The sequence below is a fragment of the Elgaria multicarinata genome, chromosome 1 (genome assembly GCF_023053635.1).
Source record: "Elgaria multicarinata webbii isolate HBS135686 ecotype San Diego chromosome 1, rElgMul1.1.pri, whole genome shotgun sequence".
Taxonomy (NCBI): Eukaryota; Metazoa; Chordata; class Lepidosauria; order Squamata; family Anguidae; genus Elgaria; species Elgaria multicarinata.
Window position 1 is genome coordinate 92,727,841 of NC_086171.1, and position 7,053 is coordinate 92,734,893.

Here is a 7,053-nt window from a genome sequence, read left to right on the forward strand (position 1 = left end):
GAGAAAGAATAACAGCGATAGGTGCTACGTGCACATTGCCTAGCAGGAAGCCTAAGGGATCGCTACTGCCCCTGCTGCCATTTTACGGGGTCACGATCACGAATTCGAATCCCCGCTTGGCTTCACCCATAAGCAATAGAAACCCAAGAGGAGAATGTTTCCAGTGAGCGCATCTCCGTCGCGAGACGGGCGGCGTCAGCCCGTCTTACAGTTTTTATGACGTTATTGGACCTTTTTCCAGACCAGATTAACAAGTACAACAGGGTCAGTGGGAGTTAAGTGGTCTCAACCGTTGCGATTCTGTGTTTGTAATGTTTAGCATTTTAACAGCGCAATCCTATGCATGTCTACTCAGAAGTAAGAACTGTTGAGTTCAACAGGACTTACTCACAGGAAAGTGTGTGTATATAGGATTGCAACTTAAAGGACTCAATCCTATACATATTAAGACAGGAAAAGGTCCTACAACTCTCAGCATTCCACAACCACCCACATAGGACTTCTCTGTCTACACATGTGTAGGATTAAGTCCTAATTTATTGAATGGCTGCTAGGGGCTCAGGACGCTCTGAATGTTTTCCTATGACAAATTTTACATGCTCATGGGAAATTATTTTTACAGCAGTGATCCTGATTCTTGAGGTGTCCATCCATTAGTGCAAGTACCATTTATGGATATACAATCAGGGGTGCTTCAAATACTTAAAAGGTTGTCACACAGAGGAGGGCCAGGATCTCTTCTCGATCCTCACAGAGTGCAGGACACGGAATAACAGGCTCAATTTAAAGGAAGCCAGATTCTGGCTGGACATCAGGAAAAACTTCCTGACTGTTAGAGCAGTACACAATGGAATCAATTACCTAGGGAGGTCGTGGGCTCTCCCACACTGGAGGCATTCAAGAGACAGCTGGACAACCGTCTGTCAGGGATGCTTTAGGGTGGATTCCTGCATTGAACAGGGGGTTGGACTCGATGGCCTCATTGGCCCCTTCCAACTCTACTAGTAATTCTATGATTCTATATGATTCTATGAAAGTTTATTTTAGGGGCGGGGAGTTTTAGAATTCTAGTTTGGGCTACATACGTCTTGGAACTGAATATGGAACCAGGAACCAACTTCAGCCCCACAATAGTTAAAGATGGCTAATTAATTTTTCTCTGTCCTCTGGTTCATTTCCTTCTGCTTTTAAATATGCTATTCTCAAGAAACCTGCTATCTCTGTCTAACTACCAACCTGTCTCTTTGTTGCCTTTTGTTTCAAAGATCCTGGAGCGTGTGGTCTACTCTCGTTGTCTTGATTTTCTTTCTAGTAACTCTGCTCTGGATCCTTTTCAATCTGGATTCCGTCCTTTGCATTCCACTGAAACAGCCCTTACTAAGATTACCAATGATCTTCTTATTGCTAAGTCTAAAGGCCATTATTCCGTTCTTATTCTCCTTGATCTAACTGCAGCCTTTGACACGGTTGATCATGATCTTCTCTTAGATTCCTTTCATGACCTCGGATTTTGTGGCTCCGTCTATAACTGGTTTGCCTCCTATCTAGCGGGTCGCTCTTTCAACGTGTTGGCTAATGGCAGCTCGTCTTCTTCTTTTCCCCTTTCAGTAGGGGTTCCGCAAGGCTCGGTGCTTGGCCCGTTGTTGTTTTCTTTTTACATGTTGCCCTTGGGTAATCTTATTCAATCTCATGGCCTCCAATATCATCTGTATGCCGATGATACACAATTATATCTTTCATCTCCGGATCTTTCTCCTGATGTTCACGATCGTATCTCAGCATGTCTTTCAGATATCTCAGCTTGGTTGCTTCATCGTCGTTTGAAACTTAATATGGCAAAGACTGAATTGCTTGTTTTTCCGCCTAAACCTTCTCCTCATCTCCCATTTTCTCTTACTGTCAATAATGTCACGCTTACTCCAGTCAAGGAAGCTCGTAGTCTTGGCTTTATATTTGATTCCTCGCTCTCCTTTATTCCTCATATTGAGGCAGTAGCTAAATCCTGTCGTTTTTTCCTGTATAATATTGCCAGGACTCGACCATTTTTGTCTGTCTCTTCTGCCAAGACTCTTGTTCATGCATTGGTTATTTCTTGGTTGGACTACTGCAACCTTCTTCTCACTGGCCTTCCTTCTTCTCACATCAGTCCGTTGTTTTCTGTTCACCACTCTGCTGCTAAGATCATCTTCTTGGCTCGCCACTCTGACCATGTTACTCCACTTCTGAAATCTCTTCATTGGCTTCCAATTCACGTCAGAATCCAATATAAACTCCTGTTGACCTACAAAGCTTTTCACTGTCTAGCTCCTTCCTATCTCTCCTCTCTCATCTCACACTATTGCCCCGCTCATGCTCTGCGCTCCTCTGATGCCATGTTTCTCACCTGCCCAAGGGTCTCTACTTCCCTTGCTTGGCTTCGTCCATTTTCTTCCGCTGCCCCTTACGCCTGGAACGCTCTTCCAGAACATTTGAGAACTACAAGTTCAATCGCAGCTTTTCAAGCTCAGCTAAAAACCTTTCTTTTTCCTAAAGCTTTTAAAACTTGATTTTGCTCTGACTTTATACTGTTAGTTTTACCATACCCTGTGCCTATTTGGTGCATTCTCTTCCCCTCCTTATTGTTTTATTATGATTTTATTAGAATGTAAGCCTATGCGGCAGGGTCTTGCTATTTACTGTTTTACTCTGTACAGCACCATGTACATTGATGCTGCTATATAAATAAATTAATAATAATAATAATAATAATAATTTCTACCCACCCAAGAAGCACCATGTTCAGGACTGAAAGCCAGTAGGGTGGGATTACCTTTGTAAGCATTTTCTAAAGATGAAATACCCTATAAGGCAAATTTCAAAATCCATGGACAGTCCACAACCTACATTCCAAAATACTTTGAACAGCTACTTGCCAACAACAGACTATATAAAAGAATTATGGACAAAGGAACCATACCCCGTGACAGACCCAAATGCCAACTCTGTTTCCATATTTACTCTGGCAACACTATTACAGGACCCAATAATGCCACGTACATGAGGGGCTCACACACCCACTCATCTTCCAATGTGATATATGCCATCATTTGCCAACAACACCTCACTGCATTCTATAGGACAAATAGGCCAGTCTCTAGCCAAAGCCAAAAGAATAAAGGGATACAAACCTGACATAAGGAATGGCAGTGTTCAGAAACCAGAGAGGGCACACTTCGTTTTCCGAGGACACACTGTCACTGACCTTAAGATGTCTGTTCTTGAACAAAGGAACTTCAGAGACAGACTGGATAGCCATCTGTCTTGCATTGAGCAGGGGATTGAACTCAATGGCCCAAATGGTCCCTTCACTCTGATAAATATCAACGCAAAATTTCTGAAAAAGAGACAACACTTTTTCCAGTGGTTTGCGAACAAGGACAATGTGTGTTTGTTTTTATCACACATATTTTAATCAGCTCACTGGTGCAATAATGTCTGTGTTATCTCCCAACAAGGTTTTATAACAACTGTAAAGGTATTTATTGCTATCTGCAGTTTTTGCTTTTCAGCTTCCTCTGACTTCACTGTTTACAATCCCACCCTACCCCTCAGCATGTGTATCTAAATCTGTGAACCTGAAGTTAACACTTCATGCATCTGATAAAATGGACAGTGTCCACAAAAGCTTTTGTAAACCGCCCAGTGAGCTTCAGCTATGGGGCAGTATATAAATGTAAATAATAATAATAACAACAACAACAATAATAATAATTTTTCAGCTGAGTATCGCAAATGGAGGCTCATAAGGTACAAGACGTCGAGCTCCATCCAACAAGCGTTTTATTGCACGCTTGTTACTGGGCACTCATGGATTTCCTGGAGGTCTCTCACATGTTGTCTCCTGCCTCCTGCGTGCCTTCCATCCCTTCTGGCCTTCCTTGCACCACAAGAAAAACCAGAAAAACCAAAAGTTGCTACTCTCTCCTGCTTGTGTGGGGAAAGCAGCGTGATTACAACGCCCGACTGAATGGGCCTCGTGCTCCTTGTTTACTTCCTGTTTTCAAACGGGAAGTAACTGAGTGATGACGGAGAAGCGACGGTAACCAGCGTTTTTTCCTAGGTGTGATGGAGCTCTTCATCTCCCACCAAGATGTGAACTTTCTCAAAAAAAAAAAAAAAACTCACCCAGTTCTTGAGGGGAAGACCATTCTTGATATGGCAGTTGCCACAGAAGCTCCGACTTCCATTATTGCCATGAAAAAACTACAGGGAAAATCTTAGAGAAAGTCTTGCATCCCCATTCTGAAGCTGACTTGATCTTCAAGTTAGTATGCAGACATGTTTAGTTGCTTTGGAACATGCATTTGGGAGTATGGAGAGTGATGAGGACCATTTCTGTGAATTTTTCACTACTGTGCAGAAGGTGAAAAAGAAGCTGTCTGCTTATCTATGTTAGCAATAATATTTATAGAGAATATTTGAATTCACAAGGCAAAAGACAGGCAGTGAAGCAGTGTCTGTCTTCCCTGGGAAATGTGGGTGTATGCATAGGAGAGACTGATCAACAATAGCAACCTGTATATAACCCGACCTTAGCTGAAAGGCAGAAATCTCTAAATGCTGAACCCATAGGTGCAGATCCACGGGTTACGGGAAGAAATCACTTCTACCCCCTTTAAAATATTCATCTTGATGTTTTTCCATTAATTGTTGTGTGTAACACCGACAAAAAACCCTTACCCAAAACTCTTCCTGTACTTCATGTCCTAACTCCAAAATTCCCTTGCAACTCTCAAAAGTGCACTTAGGAGAAACAGAGAGAGCTAGCCAATAATAAAACATGTAACACTATGGCTTTTTGGACCGAAATTCAGTGGGAAAATCCAGAAAATAAAAACTTTTAGAAGTTTTATTTGCTTCATGTCACAGAACAACTTGATGAGACAATTATCATTTTTGTCACCACCGTTATTTGGGTATCCAAAATAAGACTAGACAACCTTGTCTAGATTTGATTTATGATACCTATGCTGGGCATTAGCTTTAGTTGCCACAGGTATGCATAATGTGTTTGGTTTTTTTAGGAGTGGGAATGGGATAGTTGAAGGGTGAAAATAATGACAACTATGTTGTTCATGATGCTTGAGAACAGATGTATTTAAGTTAATCTGACACAAGTTCACTATGTTGTTACATCCAGATGACATGTTCAGTGCAATGCTGGATAGTTTGGAACGATGTTCTTTGCAATATTGTAGAGATCTGTTGTATTATTTTATTGTACAAAACCAACACTTAACAAATTAACATAGCATTATCGACTTCTATGAATGGTGCTGATTGACTGACAACAGGCAAGTACCATAATAGTATACAGATATGGTGCTGATCTAATTTTCTAATGGCTTTTAAAAGTTTAAGCAGCCTGATATACATCAAAGTGGTGAGTACCCCATTTTGTCTACTTTCATTTTTAAAAAAAGAGGCCTGAACATATTAGATACAGAGAATATTAGAATTGGTTTTATAATGTTGCTGTTACTGTGTTTTGCTATGTTATGGATACTGTTAATTGCATTTGTTCAAGAAACACTCAGAAGATTGAGTTAATGTGATCTTTATTTCAAGACCACAGCTTCAATTGGAAGAGAGAGAACAGGAGTATCAACAGGTAAAAATCTGTGCACAGCAAAGTGTATTGTTATGGGAACAAGTATATCCCAAATCCCAAATGATTCCATTAGAGCAGTACGACAATGGAATCAGTTCCCTAGGGAGGTTGTGGGCTCTCCCACACTAGAGGCCTTCAAGAGGCAGGTGGACAACCATCTGTCAGGGATACTTTAGGGTAGACTCAATGGCCTTGTAGGCCCCTTCCAACTCTGCTATTCTATGATTCTAATGCCTTTGCAGCACTGTGGTACTGGCAGGTAGAGCAGCTGGTTGTTTTGTTTGTTTATTATTATTATTATTATTATTTATTTATATAGCACCATCAATGTACATGGTGCTGTACAGAGTGAAACAGTAAATAGCAAGACCCTGCCGCATAGGCTTACAATCTAATAAAATCATAATAAAACATTAAGGAGGGGAAGAGAATGCCAACAGGCACAGGGTAGGGTAAGCAGGCACAGGGTAGGGTAAAACTAACAGTATAACAGTTTGTACTACTCTTGCCTGCCATCTCTGTAGCCTGGCAAACAACCCATGAAAAACCCAGTTCTGGGTTCACGTGTCACAAAAGCCCATGATTGAAACAACCCAAAGTTCACAACTCAACACAAACCATGGGTTCACCTTCTAAATTCTTCATGGTTAACAAACTATGGTTTGCTAGCATGGCTGGATCCACACATCAAAACAGAATTTACAGCAGTTCAACATTTTAGGGGGGGGGGGGAACTACACAAAAGTTGGGAAAGGAAGCCCATAGGGCTGGATTGGGATCCTAGACAAGTCAGATTTGGCCCCTGGGCCTGAGTCTCTTTACCTTTGCTCTTCACCGCTCATTTTAGAATCAAGCATGGACACATGGGGGGGCGGGTATTCCAGGCCCGGCCATATCATTAGCCAAAGTGTGCTGTCCACTTCAGGGCAGCTGATTATTTTTTTATTTTTACTCCCAGGTAGTGGTGCTCGTGGGATTTTCTGCCTCCTGTGCTTAAAATAACTTGGCCAGCCTTGAGTACTATACACCTTGCGGTGGGAAAGAGAAGGAATGATTTATTGTTCCTCCTCAGGCAGAAAAACATCTTGGCCAACCCAATATATATAAGACTGGAAATGGCCTTTAAGCATGGACAGAAGTATAAGACATTCATGGAGCTGATTTGGAATAGGGGAAGAAATCTTCTGAAGGGTTGTCAGCTTAGAGCAGCGTTCCTGAACCTCGTGCCCTACAGATCTTTTGGACGACAGCTTTCATAATTCCTAACAATTGAGAAACACGGATGGGATGATGGGAGTTGAAGTCCAACATATCTGGAGAGCATCAGTTTGGGGAAGGCTGATCTAAAGTTATGTATACGATATCCCAAAATGAAAAAACACTGACAGGGTTTTGCATATGAG